Here is a 27188-nt window from a genome sequence, read left to right on the forward strand (position 1 = left end):
CAATGAATCCAACACTTATATAAATATAGGAACAGCATCACATATATATCATATATATACACATGGGAGCTTATGAATTATTAATTTATATGATTACAAAGTCTCACAATAGGCTGTCTGCAAACTGAGGAACAAGGACAGCCATTCTGAGTCCCAAAACTGAAGAACTTGGAGTTCAATGTTAGAGGGCAGGAAGCATCCTGCATGGGAGAGATGTAATCTGGGAAGCTAGGCCTGTCTCTCTCCTTTTTCAGGTTTTTCTGCCTGCTTTACATTTCCTGAAAGCTGATTAGATTGTGCATATCAGATTAAGGGCGGATCTGCCTTCTCCAGGCCACTGACCCAAATGTTAATCTCTTTTGGCAACACCCACACAGACACACCCAGGATTAACACTTTGTATCCCTCAACTCAATCAACTTGACACTCAGTATTAACCATCACATTTATATGTGAAAATATTTTTTTCACTTTTTTAAAGCATAGGGCTATTTTGATTTTTTTAGCTAGAATATTTCTGAAGTAGTTGTATGAGGTACACACAATTATTTACTGTATTATATATACATAAATTGATCTTTTATTATTGACTCATGTATTTTTGAATATATATATCATAATATTAAATTTAGTTCTCTTGTTGCACATTGCATCTTCAGATAGGTTCATCCTACATAATTACAGTTTGTACCTGTTGACCTACCCCTTCCCATTTTCTCCTCCTCACACTGATAACTACTTCTCTACTCTCTCTGTTTCTATGTATTTGTCATTTTTTAGATTCCACATATAAATAAAATCATGCAGTGTTTTTCTTTCTGTGTTTGGTTTATTTCACTTTGCATAATGTCCTCCATGTTCATCTATATTGTCACAAATGGAAGTATCCTCTTATCTTTTAAGTCTGAATAATATGCCTTTGCACCACAATTTCTTTTTTATTGTATGTATCTAGAATGTATGTGACTATATATATGCACATATATATATACACATATGTGTGTGTATTATATGTAATATATATGTTATATAATGTAATATATAAGTTTCAGGATCCTCAAACTTCCCTGGGAGGGTGGAAGAAATAATCATTCTCTAGTGCTTGATGCTCACCAGTTATAAACTCCATGTATACACAAGGCATGTGAGTTCATATTAAAATCCATTTAGGTGTTGTAATTGGAGAATGGTGATTTTTTTATTTATTTATTTTTTGCCTAAATAATTGCAAGTGTACTTTGGAGCATACAACATGATTACATACACTGTTCTTAAAATTATCACTGGAAAACTTATTTTCAATCAATTGTGAATCATTTCTGTTTTAATGTTTTATTCCTCCAAATTCAAATTTTTGATCTTATATTTCCAGTGTTCAAAAAGGCAAGGGGATAGGATAGGAAGGAAAATAAAAGATTGATCAATGATATTCTTTCAAACGAACAGTTCATTTGAATTGCAACACTGTGCCAACTGTGCCCTTAAAATCACATTTCTTTACTCAAGAGTATGTTTCAATTGTGAAAATAGATCATTTGATTTTCCCTTTTGAGGTCAGCTTGTTACAGATGGAACAGCCCGTTGCTGTGTTTATGCTGAAATGGGTTTTTGAGCTGTGCAGGTGCATAGGTGGTAATACACTGCATGATTACATTTAATTTGTATTTCAATTCTAACTCTCCCGAGCCCTGACTCTACTTTCTCATTTTCTTCTTTTGTAACAGTGGTGCATAGGGCGATGACTATAGATTTTCATCGGTAACTCCCAAAACCCTACTAAGGTTGGTATGTGAAAGCAAACTTTTTTTCTACAATGTTTTTCTTTTGGTTTTGTTTCACACATTTTGGTGATCTTTTTTTTTTTTTTCCTTGCTCATCTTACTTTGTTCCAGAAACAAGGAATTATCTAAAATTTGGGCTGCCATTACACAAGCTTAACAACTAAAATGATTTAATTCACACAAATTAGATTACATCAAATCTTATTAACTTCCATATCTTCCAATTAATTACTGTGAAATTCCATGTGCTAAGAAAATTGTTTTGTTTTCTCAAAATGGGTGAAAAATACTTCTGCATTTGTCACAGTTGTAGAAGAGAAAAAAGCTGAAATCTGAGCTTCATAAAGGCTATCATCATCAACAAATGTAAAATTTGGAAGATTTATTAGAGTTACTCTTACATGTCCACCTACCAAGGCTTTCTAGCTTCTTGCATTTTAAGCAACCTGTGCATGTTTGAAACTTTTTATTCTAAATGTTCAATTTAATTCTCACAAAAAGATTCTTCTTCAAATGAAACAATTACATTTTCCCTAAAAATGCAAACATCCTTACTTATAATTAGGCAATACAACTATGAAGATTGAGGGATTAAAGAAATTTGTATGAATTATTTAAAGAAAATAAGAGCAATTTTAAAAAATTCAGGTGTTGTAATACATAGAATGTCTAAAAGTGCCAAAATTTACTAAGCACCTTCTAAGGCATAGTGTTCTGTGTTTATGTCATATCAATAGATATTTGCTGAGTTATTGGTTTGTTCCTGAAAATATGCTAGCTGCTCTAATATATATGGCTTCTTCTTGCCCTTTTCCTTCTACAGGTTAATGTCTCTTGAACCAGTTTTCTTCTCTCTGTTCCTCCTACTACTATCTTGTTCAGATCTCCATCCACAATCTCTCACTTTTATAACTTTAGGCCTTCAGGATGATCCACCTATAATCCATACCTCATTGTGTTTATCTTCAGTGCAGACCTGCTCATGTCATTCTCCTGTATGAATTGCCCAGTGTCACTCTGTTGTCTTCAGTTTAGCATCCACATTTCTCATGATGATGCGGTATGCATGTCTGGAGTCTGTTGCTCTTTGTCCTTTGCAGCTCCTTTTGCCTACATAGTGCACCTATGCATATTTGTTTCAGAAAAAATTACCTCTCCCGTTTCATAATATTCTGTTAGGACTGTCAGCAACAGTGTTGCTCTAGAGAATGAGGACATGAACCAAACAAGATCAATCAATCTTTTCCAAGAATTGAATACATAGTAGAGTGCCAAAAAGGACTAAAGTTGGTCAGAACCAAGTCAATGCAATGCCATGACTGTGCCCTAATGAAGATGTCATGAATCTCTGCTACTGAGATCTCTGGCAACTCCTTTGTTTCTACATTTCTTATGATCTGACTACACAGCTTCTATTTCAATTATGTGGTTTAGCCAGTGTGTTAGTCCATTCCGACGCTGCTAAGAAAGACATACCCAAGACTGGGTAATTTATAAAGAAAGGAAATTTAATTGACTCACAGTTCCATGTGGCTGGGGAGGCCTCACAATCATGGCGGAGGTTGAAGGGGAAGCAAAAAAAGTCTTACATGGTGGCAGGCAAGAGGACATGTGCAGGGGAACTCCCCTTTATAAAACCATCAGATCACATGAGAGTTACTCACAATCACAAGAACAGCATGGGAAAGACCCGCCCCATGACTCAATTACCTCACACTGGCTCCCTCCCACAACACGAGAATTATGGGAGCTACAATTCAAGATGAGATATGGATGGAGACATTGCCAAACCATATCAATCCGCCTCTGGACCTTCTCAAATCTCATGATCTCACATTTAAAAACAAATTATGTCTTCCTAACAGTCCCCCAAAGTCTTGACTCATTTCAACATTAACTCAAGAGTCCACAGTCCAAAGTCTCATCTGAGACAAGGCAAGTCCCTTCCGCCTGTAAGCCTGTAAAATCAGAAGGAAGTTAGTCACTTCCTAGATACAATTAGTGTACAGACATTGGGTAAATATACCCATTCCGAATGGGAGAAACTGGTCAAAACAAAGGGGTACAGGCCCCATGAAAGTCCGAAATCCAGCAGGGCAGTCAAATCTTAGAGCTCCAAAATGATCTCATTTGACCCCATGTCTCACATCCAAGTCACGCTGACGCAAGAGGTGGGTTACCATAGTTTTGGGCAGCTCCACACACGTGGCTTTGCAGGATACAGCCTCCCTTCTGGCTCCTTTCACAGGCTGGTATTGAGTGTCTGCAGCTTTTCCAGGTTCATGGTGCAAGCTGTCAGTGGATCAGCCATTCTGGGATCTGGAGGATGGTGGCCTTCTCTCACAGTTTCACTAGGAGGTGCCCCAGTAGGGACTCTGTGTGGGGACTGCAACTTGACATTTCCCTTCCTCACTGCCCTAGCAGAGGTTTGCCATGAGGAGTGCCGCCCTGCAGCAAACTTCTACCTGGACATCCAGGCATTTCCATATCTCCTCTGAAATCCAGGTGAAGGTTCCCAGACTTCAATTCTTGACTTCTGTGCACCTGCAGGCTCAACACCCTGAAGAAGCTGCCAAGGATTGGGGCTTGCACCCTCTGGAGCCATGGCCTGAGCTGTACCTTGGCACCTTTAAATCACTGCTAGAGCAGCTATGATGCAGAGCACCAAGTCACTAGACTGCACATAGAAAGGGGGGCCTGGGCCCAGCCCACAGTCAAACCACATCAGTCAGTTTAAATTATTTTATTTCTAAAAAGTTATCCATAGTTGATTTTGTTTCCAACAACATTTATTAATAGATCCCTTTATTGTTCTTCAACTTTATCTCTTACCGTTTTTCACGTTGTACCTGAGACTTACTGAATTCTCCCTCCTTCACTAATTTATCATCCTTTCATTTGGCTCTAGACATTTGTTCCTCATGTCCCCTTATCATGGAACCATATTGCTTTCATCTGTATTTCTCAAATTAATACACATCCTCTAGAACTCAACTTCATGTTTTCCAGGAAGACTTCCTTCATGCCTCAGACATTCCTACTCTGTGTTCCTGTAACCTGCTAATTACATTTTACAGTTTTTGCCTATCTACTGTGAAAAAGGAACTTCAACTGTAGAATCTGTGTCTATCATCGTTATATTTTATTTATAGTGCCTAGATCACTGCCTCATTTATAAAAACAAATTAGCTAATATTTGTTGAATAACGAATGAATAAATGTAAGAAAAACTCATTTAACTCTATACATTATATAATCATGCTCCAAATTGAATATAATCAAGGTGCAGGAAGTCCGTCCTCTGGTTACTAAACAAAATGAGAGGTATTAATGTTAGGCTAGATAACTGGAAAGGCTGTAGGAATTACATGGTGCTTGATTTCACTGATGGCAGACAGCATTCAAGGAGTTGTAAAAAAAATAACGAGAGTATTTTGGCCCCAGCATAGCAAACTTTGTATTAAAAATGGTTCTTGTGAAATCTAGAGTTTTTTTTTTTTCTTGCTAACTTTTCATCGCTATGCAGATGTCTTGACAAATAAGTTTTACTTCATCTGTCATTTCTGATTTCACTGGGATAGTCAGTCCTCATCCAGTCTTGGCATGAATGAGTGTGGTGATTGATTTGTAATGCCTGCCTGGGAAAAGCAGTGAGGAAGTGCGAGTAAGAATGGTAGGAATTTTTCATTCTACGATGGGATCATGCATTAACTTCTAGCAGCTTTTTGAATTAAATTGTTTCAGAAATTTCCCAGGAAGATGTAGAAAAGTCCAGCTTGACTGATAAATCTATAGAAAGCTAATATAAAATTATAGAAACATAAAATTTTTAGCATGCCTCAAACATATCTATTCACTTTACAGATGTGGAAGTCAAGGGCTGGAGAGTGTAAAAGAGCTTGTCCAAGATTACCACTAATCAATCAACACTAAAGTTTACATTTTTTTCTGATTTTCTAGACAAGAGCTTTCAGCTTACATAATCCAATTCAAATTTTCCTTTTAAATCAAACACTGAATTAATAAATTACTGATTATTTATGATGACTTGCCTAATTTACTTAATTCTTCTCTTTTTAAATTTGTAAAGTATGGTTGATAATTGGATAACATAGTAACTATATACCTGACACATAGTGAGGAACTAATAAGTGTTATCTCATATTTCCATTGTGACATCTTAGTTCAAGCATAACGTTTAAGCCACTCAACTTTCAAATTACTTGAAAGAATTTTGTGTCAGTTTTGAAGCTTTGGTAAAACCAGCTATGTTTACAGGAGTAGGGCCACATGTTATAAAGGGCCACCCCTTTCATTGTGACTTCTCTAACAAAGCCTTTTCCATTAATAAAATAATCAGTGGTAAGTGGGGCTAGCAAATATAGAATCTGTGTTATAGGCCAGGCACTGAGCTAATTGTTTTGTTAACATTACCTTATTCAATCACCATTGTAATTCCATGAGGAAATGTCCCCATTTCACAAATAAGGAAGATGAGATTTGCACCAGTTAACTTACCTGAAACTATGAAAGTAACAACCGTGTTTAAAATGCAAAGTCTCCCTTTCTCCAAAGCCAATGCTTTTAATCATCATAACAGACTCTATGAAGTCACTTGCCTTCCTTCTTTTTTTCTTGTGATTTTCACGCAGAGAGTAACAACCTCCACCGTCACTACTTGAATCAGTCTTGAACGAATGTCAGGTCCTTGGGAAACTCTCCAACCCTATCTCTTGTCCTGGCCGGGTGTGCTCCAGGTGAACCATTTGGCTAAGTCAATTTGAACTATTTGGGAGACCTTGGTACCTATGATTCCTTCTTCTTGGAAGATCCTTTCTGTTTTGTCAGCTCCTACTTCCGTGTTGTGGAAAACCGATCTAACCTCCTAGTCCTGAATCAGGTATTGCTCCTCAGCACCGCAAACTCTTTGGCCTCAGGTGTTACTCACTCCACTGCATCAGGGTGAGGCCTTTTGTATTTACCTTCAATACATTACATATGATGTGGTATTAAAACTATTGGTTAACTTCTCTCTTTCTTCACAGATGATGAGATGATGAGTCTAGGAACTCAATGTTACTCATACTTCTAGTACTCGTGTCAAACACAGCAAATATAACCAAATAGATGATTCAGAAACATCAGATGATTGAATAATTAATGATATAATTATTGAATACTTCTATATGCAAGATATTTAATTTTTCCATGAATTACCTCATTCAATTTACCCAATCTGTCTAGAAACTAAATAATAAATTCCTATTCTAAAAAGTAGGAAAATAAGGCATAGACATGATATAGGATTTAACCTTGTTCACACAAATAGCTAATGTCAGTGGACGTTTCAAATTTGTCTCTTTAAAGTAGAATTCATACGCCTAAGCACTGCATTTTAGTAGATCTTTTTGTGAATGGGAATAATGCATATATTAAGACATGTGATTTTAGAACACGGTCTTAGCTTCCACAACTGCTCTCCTATTGGAAAAAAATGGCTTAAATGGACCATTTCCTCGTTGTTCTCACAATGTGCCCCAGTAGATTCTAAACTGGCACCTTTGTCTTTTGTTCTCCATCCCAGGATACTCACTACTTCTGGACTGCTTATTCAAGCTTTACCTGTCCATTTGGGGTAGATGGAGGAGCATTTTTTCCTGATTTTCAAGCTCATGAGGATGCATTCACCTCTGAACTCACCAGTGCATTCTGTCCCTTCCATTCACTCCCTTTCTTACGGTTTTAGTAAAATTTTGTTGCTATTAAGAGTATAGTCCTTGGAGTCGATCAGAGCTTGGTTTGTAAGTGACTCAAGGCCATATTAACATTTCCTCTAATGTGATGTTCATTTTATGTTTGATACATATCTCTCTGGTGAACCACTTGACCAGAGAGAGTCTTGAGAGCCAGTGACAGGTGTGGGAAGGGGCAGATAGGACCTAAGACTGTGGGTACCAGGAGAGGCAAATGAAGGCCTGGTTGCCAGTGAAGAAAGTAAGGGGGATAAGGAAAGATAAACCTTCAATTTAATGGAGGTACTAAGAATTAAAAATAAACCTGAAATGGGAATTCTAGAGTTTGCAAAAGACATTGGGGTGACTGACATGTACCCCTAAGGCAGACATTCGGAGGGAGCCGTGTATTAGTCCAGAGACTTGACCTAATTCATGCAGGGAACAATCATCTGAAGTACAGTAAGAGGTTAACATCATACATTCTGTTTGAAGTGCCTTTAGAAATCTTTAGCCTTGTGGCTATTTCTGCCCTTTTCTGTGTCTGATAAACAGATTCTTCTTGTGTTGTTGTTTTGTTTTGTTTTGCTTTTTCTTAGGTTTGTAATTACTTTGTATTCTTATAGATGAATAGAGGATAATTGACTCCTCCTTAAAAGCAAGTCTCCTTTGCCCCCAGATATTTTATATTGAGTGAAGAAGAGCCAAATGGAACAGTTGGGAAGGGAATATTCACTTATTTTTTCTGTATTGTTCTAAGGTGCCCAAACTTCATGCCACCTGGATCATTTAGCAGTCCTGATTAAAGAGCACAGGGCCTGGCAGTCTGTAGAAGTTTGCTCCCTGGTGCTGCCTGGACTGCCTTGGGCTGCTAGCAGCCTTATGGTCTCCAGACAATCTGTCATTTCTGCTGTGTCCCAATAACCTTTGGCAACAGCAAAAGCAAACAGGTACCAAAAGGCTGAGGGATTCTAAGGTAGAGAAACAGTCCTTTATTTTAAAAAATTGTGTCATCTGTACCATAAGAAGTTATTGAGAAGTTTCATTTAAAATCAAGATCACCTACGGGCTTGTAATTTTTCTGCACCAAAGGACGTGGTTGCTGTTTTTGTTATGCTTTTTACTCTGTCTTCACCAGGTTCTGAGTGTAGAAGGGAACATTTAAATATTTGAGGAGATAACTATATAAGTACGTGTGAGTGCATGTTTCTCTTTCTCTCTCTCTCCTGCTATAAGTATTGAGAGAGAGAGAGAGAGAGACAAATACACACACACACACACACACACACACATACATACATACATACTTACATATATGTGTAGTTGTTTCCTCAAGTATAAGAAAGATAAAGAGTCAAATATCCGGATATATGAAGAAGGCACTGCATAAGAAATCCTAGCTGTTTAGTTTCCACTGAGATCTGTCCAGCGTTATAGACTCAGGGGCTCCAAATGCCGGCAAGGTTCAGAAAGATTGTATCAATGAATGAAGCCAGACCTGGGTGCTGCGTGTTGGGGCCCAACAAGGGTGTTGGGAAAGAACCATACAGAACAAGACATTCATGCCCAATCTAGAAGGGGAAGTAGCCAATATTTTATTGCAGAATGTAAGTCTAATGTTGCCAGCTTTTCTTTTGATTCCAAGGAAGCCCACAAACCAGAGTGTATACAATTTCTCCTGAGTTAGAAATAGTTATTCTATTTTGTTTTTAACAAAAACACACCAGAAGGCTGAAGCTTGCCAATGGTTCTTAATAGAGCCTATGCCTTTATGGTCAAATTGTTCAAGTGACTCTAATTCTCTTCCATTTCTTTTCTACAGTAAGTATCTCTAAAATTTTAAAACAGCAATTATTTTTAATATGCCCTCAGTTATTACTTTAGTATAGAGATAGATTAAAACAAGCATAACATTAAAAGATATGAGTGTTTATACATTTTCCCTCAATTCAAGGGTCAATACATTTAGAAAATATATTTTGGAGTGATAATTACTCTCTGTGATGGAAGAATATTTTTTATTCATTGTCTCTTTAAAGTGTGTGTAATAGAGAGTTTACGTATTCATCAACTGCGAATCTGGGTTTTCTCTCTTATAATGCCAAAACCTATTTACTGAGATTTAACTATCTTCTTCATCTGTTATAAACAGAATTTTCCCCTTTTTGGGGGTTCAGCTAAAGCTCCTTGTTAGAAAAAATTGGTATGCCAACTCTCTGACATTCCCCTTACAAAGTTCATTTCATTTTTATGCAATCTCTGTTTTAGGTATTGGAATTTATAGTTTTCAGCCTATCTTGGGGAGTGGGAGAATACTGATACTATTTGTTTAAACTTAAAAAAATATATAGTTGTTTAATATTCCAGCCCAGCATCAGCTTTATCTATTTCCCATTCAATTGGCCCTTTCTAATATTTGGGTTGCAGTTTTTCTTTATATATCCATTACAAGTTTACAGCAAATTCCAAATTTTTACTTGCAATTTTCCACATTTTTTCCATTTCCCCCCAGGCATTAGTCAATCAATAGGAAATGAATAAAACTCACATGTGAATACATACCCAAAGAGAAGATATACTGTTTTGGTTCCCAAAAATGAAATTTCACTTGGTTGACTCACTAGGCTCATTGTTGGATTTTCCAACTTCTCCTACCCTTTAGAGAAATAGGTTTTACCTTCCCTCTTCTAAAAACCACCTAGGATGTACAAATATTTTTGTTCCTACAAAGCAATTCTTGTGTATTTTAAAATCAACTCTAGCTTTTTTCTTTTTTTTTTTTTTTTTTTCTGGCTCTCTTTTGAAACAGTTATGCTGTTACAGTTATTGGCAGAGTTGAAAGAACATGAATTTTTAATTCATGTTTAAAAAGCAGCAGAGCATCCTGGTCACTAGCATTTGATTAACTATAAGGGCTTCTAATAAAACTTAGCATTAAATCCAATCTTTCAGCTGTGGTCTAAAACACCCTCCAGCGTATAGCCCCTGCATATATATCCAGCATCTCCTGCAATTCTCTATCTCAGCCGCAACATTTCAGCTATGTGTACTTTATTTCCCTTCTAGAATTTTAACAAATGTATCTCAACCACAGGTCCTTTGCTCTTACTTTTCTCTCCGGCTCATGTATATTATCAGTTGTTGGCTTTCATATCTCAGAACTTGTGTTGATTTCCCACCGAAATCATCCTTGACCATCATAGGTGCTATTTTTACATAGGTTTATATTATTCGTTGTACTTATCTTAATGATTTAATTACATTTCTATCATTTGTCTAAACCACTGGAATGTAAAGTCTGTGACATCAGGAACCTGTATTGTCTTGTTCACTTTGACATTTCCAGTGCTTAAGACAGTGTCTGACACTTAGAGAAAAATATTATCTTTGTCTCTCTCTCTCATATAAGATACATGAAAACTGATAAAATAATTATACCTGAGTTTCTTTTTCAAAACATTCCTAACAAACCTAAATAATTCTAATTTCATGAAGCTGTAAGAGTTAGTGAGGTCATGCATGTGAAGTACTTACCAGAGTGTGTGGCAGTGCATTAGGTAAGTAAGTAATAGCTGCTGGAGTTATTTTCAACATGCTGCCAAAGATATGAATGAAAGACCTCCAGAAAATTTCTGGTCAATGTCTTTAAAACTTACATAAAACTTATAGGAACATGTAGCAAATTCTAAGGAAGAAAACAGAGTTTCTCATTCTTAGACTTTGGAGACAGTATTCAGCATTTTTCTTTTTCATCTTTTTTTTTTTTTTAGTCTTTTTAGAATTTTATTTTAGATTCAGCGATGTACATGTGCTTGTTTGTTACATGGGCATTAAATGCGTAACTGTGGGAGTTAGACTTCTAGTGTATCCATCACTCAAATACTAGATATTGTACCCAGTGGGTAACTTTTCAACTCTTACCCCCTTTCCATCCTTCCCCCTCTGGAGTCCCCATAGTCTATTTTTGTATTGGGCATGTCTGTAATGCAACATATAATCTAAGTAACTGCTATTTGTTACCTTATACCACTAGTTCTCAAATATTTTATTTTCATGGCCCTTTTGCAGTATAATAAATTATTGAGGACCCCAAAGACTTTTGTATATTTTTTGTACCTATCAGTATTTGCTGTTTTAAAAATTGAAAGATAATTTTGGGAGGCTGAGCTGGGTGATCACCTGAGGTCAGGGATTCAAGATCAGCTTGGCCAACATGGTGAAACCCCATCTCTACTAAAAATACAAAGTAGTCAGGCGTGGTGGCACGCACATGTAATCCCAGCTACTTGGGAGACTGAGGCAGGAGACTCGCTTGAACTCAGGCAGCAGAGGTTGCAGTAAGCTAAGATATCACAACACTGCGCTCCATCCAACCTAGGCAACAGAGTGAGACTCTGTCACTCACACACACACACACACACACACACACACACACTTAAAAGGTAAACATGCATTTTATTTAAACATAAACTGATTAAATACAAAAATAAATAATATTTTAATGAAAATTATTTTTACAAAAAAAAGTAAGAAGAACGATAATGATTTATATTTTTGCAAATTTCCTTAATGTCCAGCTTAATAGAAGAAAGCTAGATTCTTATATCTAATTCTTGTTCATTCTGCTGCAATACATTGTTTTGGTTTGAGTATATGAATAAAAGCTGGTCTCAAATAAATATGTAGTTGAAAGTAGAGAAATAGTTAAATATTATTTTAAGATAATCATGGATATTATCTGATATTATGTAAAAATTTGACAAATGATTGTTTCTTAAAGGATGGTGTTGATATAGAAGCTGAAATTCTATTTATAAAATTTTCTTACTGTGTTACAATAAAATCCAGTTGTCCATCTGAGACATGAATGGATATTTTACCCAAACACATTTAAAAAAATTATTCAGTAGTCATTTAGAAAATGTTGTTTCAGTCACTGAGTTATATAAATCTTTACTTGAAAGCTCAAATCCTATTACTGGCAAAAAATACTATTCATTGTTTTTTCAAAGTGATCAGATGACTTCATTCATTCTGAGAAAATGTCTGGCCAATACCCAAATTTGATAGTGCCAATGGTTTTTTAAGTAAAGATGGTATTCCGTGAAACAAGGCTCCAGATAAGAATTCATACAATTATTTAAGAACTTCTCCTTAAAATAACACAATTATTCAGCTTTCAGCAAAAGTGTTTTATCAATACTTTCCATTTCACCATACAGAACACCAAGGAGTTGTAGACTTAATGGTTGAGATTCAATAAAATCAATAGTTTTACTTTTTTATCGCATATACTGTTAAGTACAACTGACTTTTTTTTGTTTTTGTTTTTGTTTTCCTGTGATGGCTGGGTGGTAAACAACATAATGGTTACTGTAATTTTGGGTTTGAGTGTCTTGGTTTATTCTAACTTTCAAGATGTTTTACCCACAATGCCATTGTCCCATCCATGCAAATGTCAATTGAGTGAAACAAAACAAAAGGTCTTAGTATCATTAGAAAAAAATAGACTTGACCATATGGATCCCCTGTAAAGATCACAAGGATACAAGAGGTCTGTGTAGCACATTACATTATTGCTAAACATTTGAACACATATCCAGACAGACAGCTTAATCCTCAGTTCATTTTTACTCATTCAAACAAAGCTCGATTTCTCACTGGAATACCTAAAATTATAATATGAAAGAGGCAAGAATAAACATATCTGAATTCAGCTTACCTTTCAAATAAAATGTCACTTTATTAATTCAACTGGCCATATTGAAGAAAGTGAACAAGTAGTTCTTCAACACTATCTACCATATTAACTACCTAAAATTTTGAGGTAATAAAGTATCTTGATTCTGGAATGCTGGATGTGAATGTTTAATATTTTATGGCTAAACCTACATTTATGGCTATACTAAGAGGCATTCATGCCACCCATCTCTGCAAAAGGGAACGTTATCTTCTACATAATTCACATGAAAAACAGTGTTCTTGAAACAATTTTTAATCATGTTATGAAACCATAAAAATTTCTTGTCTCAATTTCTCAACTTACAATCAAACTAGTGAAATAAGACCCTTCAGGTAAAGGTAAATGTGAGTGAAGATTGAGTCACTGAATTCGTACAACTTAAAAAAGAAATCTAGGTCACTTGCGCATTGCAAAAATGAATGTAAATCTCAAATATAAATTCTACTGTATGTCAAAATAAATATTCACCTATATATAAAAACATCATTTTAAAATGTTTGAGGTGTATCATAATTGGAGAAAACAGTTTGCCAAAGCAAAAAATCCCAGAGTGCTTGAATCGTGAGAGTCTGAACTATTTAGATAATAAACTGTCTCCTGAATATTGCTATGCAAATAGCAATACTAGGTGGCATTTTCTGTATTGTCTGATTGGACTGGAAAAACCTGCTTTTTTATGATTTTTTTTTCAGGAGTCACTTACACTTAATACTTATTATCTCTGTATTTTCAGCTGTAAACACATCCTGCCCTGATCAAACAAAAGCAAATAATCTTCAATGAGTAACTCCAACGTAATGTAAAATCATGAGGGAGACGCTGAGGCTAGAGAATGAGAGACACCTGGAATAGGTTAGGCATTAGAAAAGGGAGTTAAAAGCATTCATCTGTTAGGTAAGGTTGCCTTTTTGCCTGATTGCCCCAGTAATCTGCTTCTGGACATCTTTTAGAAAGCTTTTGGCTTTACCAAAAATCTTTTACATCAAAATGGCTTAAATAAAAAGGGCATATGTTATCTTACCCAACAAGAAACCCAGGAGAAGAAGAGCTATGCAGTTGATTAATTCAGCAGATCATCTATGTTATTAAGGTCTTAAGGTTCTGTCCCTCACCCCTTTCTACATCTGCATTGTCAGTTTCCTCCTGAGGTGAGTTTCTTATCAGGGACCCAAGATAGCTGCTGCAGTTCTAGGAAACACAGTCTTATACAACCACATCCAAGGAGAAAAGAACCTGCTTTTTCCTCTGTGCCTCTTCAAGGAAATAAGAAATATTTTCCATGGCCCAATAGGAAACCTCACCTTCACCTCATCTTCTAAATTGTGTCACAAGCTCATGACTAACGACTCACTGGCAAAGATAATGGCAGAAGAAAATAAGGTAGGTATTAGTTACATGAGACTTAACTGTTTGCACAGTCTATTTCAAATTATTACCAGAAACCATCCCTTTACCCAAAAGAAAAAAAAAAAGGCATTTATTCTGTTTTAGCTTTGTTAAAGTATAACTGATATACAAAAATTGTACACATTTGGCCGGGCGTGGTGGCTCAGGCCTGTAATCCTAGCACTTTAGGAGGTCAAGGAAGGCAGATCACTTGAGGTCAGGAGTTTGAGACCAGCCTGGCCAACGTGGCGAAACCTTGTCTCTACTAAAAATACAAAAATTAGCCGGACATTGTGGCATGTGCCTGTAATCCCAGTTACTTGGGGGATGGGGGCAGGATAATCCCTTGAACCTGGGAGGCGGAGGTTGCAGTGAGCCAAGATTGCACCAGTGCACTCCAGCCTGGGGGACAAGAGCCAAACTCCATCTCAAAATAAATAAATAAATAAAATTGTACACATTTAACATACACATCTTGATGAATTAGGTCATATGCATATACCAGTGATACCATCACCACAACCAAGATACTAAATATATTCATCAGCTCCAGAATATTTCCATGCATTGTTTTTGTAAGAACACTTCACATGAGATCTATCCTTTAAAGATATATTACAGCGTACAATATTGCGTTGTTATCTATAGGTACTATGTTGTACAGCAGGTCTCTAGAACAAATGTATCTTGCAAAACAGAGACTTTATACCCATTGAGGAGCAATTCTTCATCTCCATCAACCCTCCCCCCAAGTCTCGGGCAACCATCATTCTATCCTGTGCTTCTCTGAGTTTGACTGTTTTCAACACCACACATAAGTAGAATAAGGAAGAGCAATTTATTTCTTTTAATTTAGTCTGTCCATTCCTACCACCTGCTCTAGTAAATTGGCCTTACATGAGGAAAATAGCCTAATCGTGTCTATGGATGAGTGTAATATTTATATTCTAGCAAGTGTAGTTTAAGTATAGTTTGGTTAAATGTTAAGGTTATTGTTAGAATAGTAACTTTTACTTTTGCCAGAGTGCATAAAAGAATTATAAGCCTCTGTACGACTTGAAAAGGCTGTGCAGTTTAAATAAATAATCTCATAATAGCCTGCTGGGCATTAGAGGACTAGGGCTTTTGAGTAGAAATCCTTCTAAAAGCTTTCAATGGGTAGAGGTAGGAATCTAGTAATATCTTAATGCCACCTGTTAGAATATATTACCTATTGAGACAACATATTTTTCAAGCCAACAATAAAATAATTTGTGATCATTAAATCTAAGTTGGGTTACTCTTTGTGTGGGAAGTATAATTATATGAAACTTATTGGTGTTCATACGATAGAATGACCATCTCAAGCTTCTTCTTCTCCCTAATCCAGCGCCTACAAAAAATCCTTCACTTGTCTTGGTAACATTGATAGTAATGCATTCTTTAGATATAAACATGTGAAGAAGGAATCTTGGAAATAGCATTGGCTAGAGAATTGAGATCACATTTCAGACATCACCTTTGCCATAGACTGTGCAAATTGGGTAATTCACTTCTCTGTGATGTAGTGACCTCATCTATGATGTGAAGTTACTTGCCTGGATGTACTTTGCAAGTTCCATAACATGAATTTTCATTCAGAAAATAAGTGATTCTGATTCCTAGTATTTAAATGTTTACAAATGATCCATTTGGGTTCATTTTAAACCTTCATCTTTTTTCCTTTCAAGTAAACAGTACTTTTGTATTTTGGTATTTTTATTTAACACCATTCATGACCTAGTATTTTAGTAGATGCAGGCTTTTTGGATGATGATTACATTACAAAGGTGAGTAGGATGATGACGGTGCTAGTTTGGTCCAAAGATTATATTTTACTCCAGTGAGATGCAGTTTTATAAAGAAAATAGTGCTTTTATTTCTGCTGCACCCTTGTAAAATGTTTAAACTTATAATAAATAATACTTCTTTATGTTTTCAAACTTGTGAGAATTAATTATTTTGTTTCAAATGTGGAAGAGCTGTTGAATACCATTAAATAGATTACTAAACCATTATGTAGTACAGTGGGAAAATCTCAGAAATATACCATGTTTTATAGTCACAGACTTTAGCATTTCAAGACTCAGAGCCTCTTATTTAATAAATAAGATAATTAGTAAATTTCTTAAATTCAAAGTTGTTTTATTTTTATTTATTTATTTATTTTGAGATGGAGTCTCACTCTGTTGCCCAGGCTGGAGTGCAGTGGCGTGATCTTGGCTCACTGCAACCTTCTCCACCCAGGTTCAAGCGATTCTTATGCCTCCCTCCCAAGTAGCTGGGATTACAGGTGCCTGCCACCACACCTGGCTAATTTTGGATTTTAGTAGAGGCGGGATTTCACCATGTTGGCAAGGCTGGTCTTGAACTCCTGACCTCAAGTGATCCACCCACCTCCGCCTCCCAAAGTGCTGGGATTACAGGCATGAGCCACAACGCCAGATCCAAAGTTTTAAATCTTAATTGCTTATTGTAGGAAACTTCCTTGATACAGACATTTAACATAAATACCTGTTGCTATTTAGGTCACTGCCACATTAGAGGAAGCTTAATGACAGATCTATTTCAAAAATTGTTGCTTAGAACACCTTTTCTTCTAGGGCTAGGAAAATCCATATATGTTCCTATATTTGTTTTTAGGGCTGTCATATCAAATTATCACAACTTCCTGGCTTAAAACAACAGAAATTTATTTTCTCAATTTTCTGGGGGCCAATGGTCAAAAGTTAAGGTGTTGGTCAAAAGTTAAGCCTCCTTCAGTTAAGCCTCCCTCTGAAGTCTCCATGGGGAGGGTCTTTGCTTGTTTCTTCCATCTTCCAGTGGAATCAGAAATCTCCTGTGGCTGTATCACTCCACTCTTCAGGGCCTTCTCCTCTGTGTGTGTTGTCTCCGGTCTGTGTTATCTTTCTCTTCCTTCTGATAATGACTTTTAAGGGTTTGGCATTTAATTAGGGCCAGATAATTCAGGATGATCTCATCTCAAAATCCTCAACTTCATTACATCTGCAAACATCCTTTTTACAAATAAGGTCACATTTGCAGGTTACGAGGTTAGAACATGGACATATATTTGAACATGGGCTACCGTTCAACCCACTATAGTTGTGCTCATATGTGTCCCAAAGAACCTTCTTTGGTCTATTATGCTACCTGTGTTTTCTTAAGGGGAGAGGTATTCTGAGAGACAGAGTCCAAATTATAATCATATTTGTATTCCTAGTGTCTAGAACATTTCCTGACACATAAGCAATTCATAACATGTATCTATTCAGTGAATTAATTTATTGTAGTACCTATAGCCTGAAAAGTTACATCTTGGGTTAAATCTCTCTCTCTTTCCCCCCCACCGCCCTGTTCCTCTCTCTGTCTGTAAAGTATAATAGTTAAGACAGCACAGTGAAAAGTTTAATGTAAAGGAACAAATTCATATTTTTATTTCTTGTTAGAATTTGAGAAACGTGTATTAGTGTATTATAATCCTGAATCTGCCTTTAGCTGGGGGGCTTATCTGTTGTGGCTTCTTATTTTATTTATAAAATAAAAGAATTAATCTAGATAACCTTTTCAATCCATTTAAGCTCATAAAAAATGACCTAGTTTCAATTCTGTTTCTAAGCCTGGTTTGACACTTTATATCTACATAACAATGGGCAAGTTTTATAACCTTTTTAAGCCTCAGTTTTCTCATCCATAAAATGGAGATTGTCATCCCTACTTTATAGGAATGTAAGAATTAAATAATATATATATATATAAAATATGTAGCGTAATTCCTGACACTAAGAAAGCAACACATTATTGTGAGCTTTTAATAGTGATTGTTATCCCTGTCATACAATAGTTTATTTTCTGATAGAAAGTTATATTTAGGATACACGGAGTTCAGAGATATAATTGTGAATCAATATTTAACTTCTTTCTGGTCATTAGCTAAAATTTGTTAAGGAGATAAAGACCCCTTTTTTGGAGCACACATCAAAACTTTATTTAAATTAATTTTGAAATATCTAATTGAAAAAATAGAGATTGTATAGATTTAAGGTATGCAATGTGATTTGATATACTTTGTGTAATGATGCATATCAAATTAATTACCTACGGTGTTCGTTAGATCCCCTGAATGTGTTCATCTTATACTTAAAGATTGTTCCCTTTGACCAACATCTCCCCATTTTCCTCAACCCCCAATCTTACCTTTATATAGTGCCCTCTTCAAGAAAATAGCTTTTGAATCAAAGTACATTCTTGATTCTTTAATGAGTATTACCTAAGGTTTGATACAAGAAAAAATTCGTCTGAGCTAAATTTAAAGGAGTTTAATTGAGAAATGAATGATCTGTGAATCGGGCAGCCCCCAGAATCACAGCAGATTCACAGAGACTCCAGCACAGTCACATGGTGGAAGATTTATAGACAAAGGAAATGAAGTACAGAAATCAGCAGTGAGGTACAGAAACAGGTGGATTGGTTACAGGTTGGCATTTGTCTTATTTGAACACAATTTGAACACCTAACAGTCTGTGAATAGTTAACTACGGCCGTTGGGATTGCCCAAAACTCAGGTATTGTTACAGATACCTATTCCTAAATTTGGTTTTCAATCTTGTCTGTTAAGCTAGGTTACAGTTCATCCACAAGGACTCAAATATAGAAGAACGGAGTCCTTCTCATGCCATATTTAGCTTTATTTAACAGTTTGAATTGGAAAACAGTTCTGGTATATTATGTTTTATTATTTCTATTTTTGCAGGGGCCATAAAGGGAATTGATGAGGACAACTGGCCTCCCAACATGTGGATTCGGTTTCCATATGTCAATTTACCAACTCCCACTGGTAGTCTGAAGAGATATGGCTACTGGAGAACAGAAAATCACCATTATTAATAAAAAGCAATTTTAAGTGTTTACCTTTTTGTATTTGAATAGCTTTGTTAAAGAGACGTACTCAAGAATACTATGAAGAGACTCTTATTATACTCCTTACCTGGAGATAATTGTGATGCCAGAAATTCAAATTTATATTCAACAATATGGTTTTTCAACTTTGAATATTATAAACATCTAGGCAGTATTTATTGTTTGCACATTTGCCATCCTCTTAAATGAGATTATTCTAAGCATAAATTATACTCTTCATCATTCAAGATTATAAACATTTATAATGATCATACTATTCACGGACATTTCCCTGCTCTCAAATCACTAGAGCTAATAGACAAAGTAGATACAGCTACAAACAGTGGGAGCAAATGTTTCTGGCTGACCTACAAATAGCTATGCAATAATGTAGAGAGGAAAATATAGTCTCACTTATAGTGTCTGAAATTGAGTTTCCTCTTTAAAGGACAAAGTAATTTTCAAAAACATTTGAATATTATTCTGTGTAAAAAAGCCTCTGTTTTAACTGGCTTATTGAATTGTATTTCTTTATTGTGTTTGTATTCACTTTTCCATTTGTGGGTGGAATTTATTATAATTACCAATTTTATACTGAATGAAACAAAAATCTCATAGATTTATTTTAATAAAACTTGAAATTCCTTGTCATTACTAATAAAATGTATATACTTTCTCTAATAAGGCCATACTTTATTGTTTAAAAATTGTTTTTCCTCTTTGCTCAAGCACATGGATTGTTAATTTAAATTCTAAAATAAAACCAATTAATCAATAATCATGGACTGTGAGTAATGTTGATATTACGTGTAAATTTCTCAGTGTGTATTTCGTGGACCCAATAGCATCAGCATTAGCTGGGGACTTTCGAGGTGGCATGTGCCTGTAGTCCCAGCTACTCAGGAGGCTGGGCGGGAGAATCGCTTGAACCTGGGAGGTGGAGGTTGGAGTGACCAAGATTGTGCCACTGCACTCCAGCCTGGGCAATAGAGCAAGACTCTGTCTTAAAAAAATAATAAAAATAATATAAAATAAAATTTGCAAATTTATGGGAACCACCCCACCCCAGGCCTATTGAAACAAAGAGTCTATAGGTACGGTTTAGCAATTTGTCTTTCAACAAGCCATTCTGGGCAACTCTAATGTATGCTAAAGTTTGAGAACCACTGGTCTGTGGCTTTCCAGGATACTCGGGTGCTGTATTATCTTATTCCCTACAGGGAATATCTTTGTTCAGGTGTGGAAGTATGCACACAGTGTGTAAAGAAGTGGGTTGAATCTTTCTACAAATGTTTTAAATAAGTCACCTGCCTCATATATTTGGGTTAGATTATTTAGATATTTGGATCCATACTGACCCTTAACCCTACCTCTGATTTACAGATAAGAAATCCCTACCCTATTTTATTATGTGTGGTGTTTGGCCCATTGGTGATTTTTTTCTCAGACTCAATTTTAATTATTTGTTGCAATCTAAAAATGGGGGCCTTGTCTTAATAGTTAATCTAATTTTTCAAGATATACTACAGGATAGGAAGTATGCCTGATTCTTTTACATAAATTTGGTATCAGTGAGGCCTCAAAACAGTTCTTCACATTAACTATCATTATTTTTGTAGCTTTAATGCATTAAAACTTACTCAGTATAAAAGCCACCTACTTAAAATGTACAACTCAAAAATTTTCAGTAAATTAATAAAGTTGTGAAGCCATGACCACAGTGCAATTTTAACACATTTCCATTGTGCCAAAAAGATCCCTCATGCTCAATTCCAACCAGTTCCCACTGCCACCCCCAGTATCAGACATGACAATCTGCTGTCTCTACATTTCAGGACATTTAATGTAAATACAATTATATAATATGTGGTCTTTGTGTCTGGCTTCTTTCACTTATTATGTTTTTTGACATTTATCCATGTAGCTTGTATCAAGCTTTTGTTCCTTCTAATTTTGTTGAATAACATTTTGTTTATCCATTAATTAATGTATGGACATTAGGGATATTTTCAGTTTTAGGTTCTTATGAATAATGTATCTATGAATATTTGCATGCAATTCTGTAAGAATACATATTTTAAATTTTTTTGAGTAGTAGAACTATTGCAATATATGGTAAGTTTATGTCTAACTTCATAAGAAACTGCCAAACCATTTTCCAAGGTGGCTATACATTCTCACCAGCAATGTATACATGTTTCAATTTCTTCACATGGTCTTCAACACATTTATAGTCTATCATTTGATTATAGCCATTCTGTGGATATACAGTTATCACGGTGGCATTAATTTGCATTTTCCTAATGATTAATGGTAATTAACATTTCATAGGCTCATTAGTCATTTGCCTATACCTACTTAAATATTTAGCCCATTTTTAGAATTGGTTGTTGATTATCTTATTATATAGTTCTATAAGTTATTTATATAGTCTGAATAAATGTTCATTATCAGACATAATTTTTACAAATATTTTCTATCAGATTGTGTTATTTTTAATGTTCCAATGTGGTCGTTAGAAGCACCAGTGTTTTTAATTTTGCTGAAGTATAATTTAACCATGACCATTCTTTTATAGATTTTGATTTTAGTGTGTCCAGAAACTGTTGGCTAACCTCAAATCACGAAGATTTCCCCTCATGTTTTCTTCTGGAAAGTTTGTAGTTTGGGTGCTTACATTTACATCTATGATTTAATTTGACTTATTTTTGTATATGCTACAAGGTGACAGTCTATTCGCTTTCTATTTGTCTAATTCTTTTGTAGTCTTCTAGTCTTGTTTTATTATTTCTTGTGGGTTAAGTAGAATTTTTCTAGTGTACTGCTTTTAATTCCTTTGATGTTTTCTTGTTTCATTGTTTTTATTTGTTTTGTGTTTAATATTTTAAGTTATAACCTTTTTAAAAATTATGTTTAATAGAAATAAAATTGTATATACTTATGTACAGTATGTTGTTTTTTGAAATATATATATTATGGATATGTATACAATGGCTAAATTGAGCTAATTAACATAGGTGTTACCTCACATATCATTTTTTTGCAGTAAGAATATTTAAAACTCCTCTCTTATCATTTTTTCAAGAATACAATACACTGTTAATTAACTGTTGTCACCACATTGTACAATAAATCTCTTGAATTTATTTTTTGTAACTAACTGAAAGTTTATATTCACTTGGCCAACATCTCCCCAACCACATCCACCCCCGAGTTCCTGGTAACCATCATTTACCCTCTACTTCGATGAGTTCAACTTTTGTAGGTTTCACATACAAGTGAGATCATGTGGTATTTGTCTTTCTGTGCCTGGCTTATTTCATGTAACACAATGTTCCTGGGATTGTTGATGTTTTCATAAAGGAAAAAATTTCCTTCTAAGAAAAAATAAAATAGTATTCTGACGTTGTATTTACGTCACATTTTCTTTATCAATTCACTTTTTGCTGTACACCTAAGTTGGTTAACATTATCTTTTAATAAAGGATCTATTTCTTATCACCAGCTGCCATCTCCATCACCAAAGTGTCTGATAATTGTCTAACCATCCTTCAAATCCTAGCTTGAAGCATGGTAAGGCAGACTTTATTCAGCACTATCACGACAGTTGTAGGGACCACTGTCTTGGAGTCTTGCAGTGGGAGTGAGAGGCTGGGCTCAACTCTAAACATAGCATGGATCAATGAGGGTTTGCAGCCAAGAAGCTGGATGGGGTCAGAGGATGGAAATTGCTAAAAGGAAGTATTGGGAGAAAGGGGAAGTCTTGCTAAGCCAACCGAACTGGATTATTGCTGAATATAGGCCAGGGTGATCAGACATGGGAGACAGTGGAGATTTACAAACCTGATAAGATATGTCAAGGGTTAGAGTTCTTTAAATTTACTTAGCAGTGTTCTTTGTTAATAAACTGATTTCGCAGTGTTCTTTGTTAAATCTAGTTCTTACAAGGAAGTGCACTGATGGGCCTAGAGGAAGGCTCATGAACCTGATGACAATTTAGTCAAGCAAAGAATCTCTGTCAGCCCCCATCCTTCTTCAAGGAAAGAAGATACATTCTTATTTCCTTTGAAAAATGTAAGTCTATGTTCTTGTTGGGTTGTCTTTTGTGTATAAAGAACCAGTTGAGTCATCTGCTGGAACTTGATAGTAGAGTACTTTAATGGAAAATAAAATAAAATTTAAATTTAAAAAATTTTTTAAAAATTAAAAACATTTTGCTGAAGGAAACGGGACATCTCAGTGATAAATATCTCAATGTATTACTGAGAATAAGACTGATTTTGTGGGAAAATTAAGCAAGCTGTTCCATTTTTTAAAATCTGGATCTGAGATCTATGTTGAAAATTCTGTTTCTGGATCTAGTTTGAGGCACCAAGGATAGCATCAATTGTGCTAAAATTGAAGCAAGAACAAACATCAGATTTATGGTGAAGCTTGTGTGGAAGAATGGTGAAATCACTGATACATTACAGAAATTTTATGGGGACAATATCCCAAAGAAATCAGTAGCACTTTACAAATGGATAACTATTTTTTAAAATTATTATTATACTTTAAGTTCTAGGGTACATGTGCACAATGTGCAGGTTTGTTACATAGGTATACATGTGCCTTGGTGGTTTGCTGCACCCATCAATTCATCATTTACATTAGGTATTTCTCCTAATGCTATCCCTCCTCCAGCCCCCCACCCCCTGACAGGCCCCAGTGTGTGATGTTCACCGCCCTGTGCCCTAGTGTACTCATTGTTCAGTTCCCACCTATGAGTGAGAACATGCAGTGCTTGGTTTTCTGTCCTTGTGATAGTTCGCTAAGAATGATGGTTTCCAGCTTCATCCATGTTCCTGCACAGGACATGAACTCATCCTATTTTATGGCTGCATAGTATGCCATGGTGTATATGTGCCACATTTTCTTAATCCGGTCTAACACTGATGGACATTTCGGTTGGTTTCAAGTCTTTGCTATTGTGAATAGTGCCACAGTAAACATACATGTGCATGTGTCTTTATAGATGCATGATTTAAAATCCCTTGGGTATATAACCAGTAATGGGATCATGGGGAAAATGGTATTTCTGGTTCTAGATCCTTGAGGAATCACCACACTGTCTTCCACAATGGTTGAACTAATTTACACTCCCACCAACAGTGTAAAAGCATTCCTATTTCCCCACATCCTCTTCAGCATCTGTTGTTTCCTGACTTTTTAATGATCGCCATTCTATCGAGCAAGAGATGGTATCTCATCGTGGTTTTGATTTGCATTTCTCCGATAAGCATCTTTTCATGTGTCTGTTTTCTGCATAAATGCAGAAATAAAGATGTTCTTTGAAACCAATGCAAACAAAGACACGACGTACCAGAATATCTGGGACACATTCAAAGCAGTGTGTAGAAGGAAATTTATAGCACTAAATGCCTACAAGAGAAAGCAGGAAAGATCTAAAATCAACACCTTAACATCACAATTAAAATAATTAGAGAAGCAAGAGCAAACTAATTCAAAAGCTAACAGAAGACAAGAAATAAATAAGACCAAAGCAGAACTGAAGGAGATAGACACACACACACACACACACACACACACACAACGCTTCAAAAAAAATCAATGAATCCAGGAGCTGGTTTTTTGAAAAGATTAACAAAATTGATAGACCGCTAGCAAGACTAATAAAGAAGAAAAGAGAGAAGAATCAAATCTAGAAGAAATGGATACATTCCTGGACACATAAACACCCCCAAGACTAAACCAGGAAAAAGTCCGATCTCTGAATAGGCCAATAACAGGCTCTGAAATTGAGGCAATAATTAATAGCCTACCAACGAAAAAAAGTCCAGGATCAGACAGATTCACAGCCTAATTCGAACAGAGGTACAAAGAGGAGCTGGTACCAATCCTTCTGAAACTATTGCAATTAATAGAAAAAGAGAGACTTCTCCCTAACTCATTTTATGAGGCCAGCATAATCCTGATACCAAAGCCTGGCAGAGACACAACAGAAAAAGAAAATTTTAGACCAATATCCCTGATGAACATAGATGCAAAAATCCTCAGTAAAATACTGGCAAACCGAATCCAGCAGCACACCAAAAAGCTTATCCACCACGATCAATTCGGGTTCATCCCTGGGATGCAAGGCTGGTTCAATATACACAAATCAATAAATGTAATCCATCACATAAAGAGAACCAAGGACAAAAGCCACATGATTGTCTCAATAGATGCAGAAAAGGCCTTAGACAAAATTCAACAGCCCTTCGTTCTAAAAACTCTCAATAAACTAGGTATTGATGGAATGTATCTCAAAATAATAAGAGCTACTTACGACAAACCCACATCCAATGTCACACTGAATGGGCAAAAACTGGAAGCATTCCCTTTGAAAACCAGCACAAGTCAAGGATGCCCTCTCTCACTACTATTCAACATAGTGTTGGAAGTTCTGGCCAGGGAAATCAGGCAAGAGAAAGAAATAAAGGGTATTAAGTTAGGAAAAGAGGAAGTCAAATTGTCTCTGTTCGCAGATGACATGATTGTATATTTAGAAAATCCCATCGTCTCAGCCCAAAATCTTCTTAAGCTGATAAGCAACTTCAGCAAAGTATCAAAATACAAAATCAGTGTGCAAAAATCACAAGCATTTCTATACACCAATAACAGACAGAGGGCCCAATCATGAGTGAACTCCCATTCACAATTGCTACAAAGAGAATAAAATACCTAGGAATTCAACATACAAGGGATGTGAAGGACCTCTTCAAGGAGAACTACAAACCTCTGCTCAACAAAATAAAAGAGGACTTAAACAAATGGAAGAATATTCCATGCTCATGGATAGGAAGAATCAATATTGTGAAAATGGCCATACTGCCCAAGGTAATTTGTAGATTCAATGCCATCCCCATCAAGCTACCAATGACTTTCTTCACAGAATAGGAAAAAAAAGACTTTAAAGTTCATATGGAACCAAAAAAGAGCCTGCATAGCCAAGACAGTCCTAAGCAAAAAGAACAAAGCTGGAGGCATCACACTACCTGACTTCAGACTATAAAATAAGGCTACAGTAACCAAAATAGCATGGTACTGGTACCAAAACAGGTATATAGACCAATGGAACAGAACAGAGGCCTCAGAAATAACACCACACGTCTACAACCATCTGATCTTTGATAAATCTGACAAAAACAACCAATGTGGAAAGGATTCCCTATTTAATAAATGGTGCTGGGAAAACTGGCTAGCCATCTGTAGAAAACTGAAACTGGATCCCTTCCTTACACTTTATACAAACATCAACTCAAGATGGATTAAAGACTTAACATAAGATGTAAAACCATAAAAACTAAAGAAAACCTAGGCAATACCATTCAGGACATAGGCATGGGCAAAGACTTCATGACTAAAACACCAAAAGCAATGGCAACAAAAGCCAAAACAGACCAACGGGATCTAATTAAAATAAATAGCTTCTGCACAGCAAAAGAAACTACCATCAGCGTGAACAGGTAACATACAGAATGGGAAAAAATTTTTGCAATCTACCCATCTGACAAAGGGCTAATATCCAGAATCTACAAAGAACTTAAACAAATTTACAAGAAAAAAACACACAAGCCCATCAAAAAG

The 27188-nt window shown here is 35.7% G+C and overlaps 1 long non-coding RNA gene across 1 annotated transcript in view; it reads left to right on the plus strand.

Moving 5' to 3' along the window:
* The window catches only part of LOC117064558, a 95592-nt gene extending 75806 nt beyond the window's left edge, over positions 1-19786 (plus strand). The window contains exons 2-3 of the long non-coding RNA XR_004429530.1: positions 6434-6681; positions 19414-19786. This is a non-coding gene — a long non-coding RNA (uncharacterized LOC117064558). The remainder of the gene's footprint in view (positions 1-6433; positions 6682-19413) is intronic.
* The last annotated feature ends 7402 nt before the right edge of the window (positions 19787-27188 follow it).

This window comes from Trachypithecus francoisi, unplaced genomic scaffold (genome assembly GCF_009764315.1).
Source record: "Trachypithecus francoisi isolate TF-2019V2 unplaced genomic scaffold, Tfra_2.0 Lachesis_group2, whole genome shotgun sequence".
Taxonomy (NCBI): Eukaryota; Metazoa; Chordata; class Mammalia; order Primates; family Cercopithecidae; genus Trachypithecus; species Trachypithecus francoisi.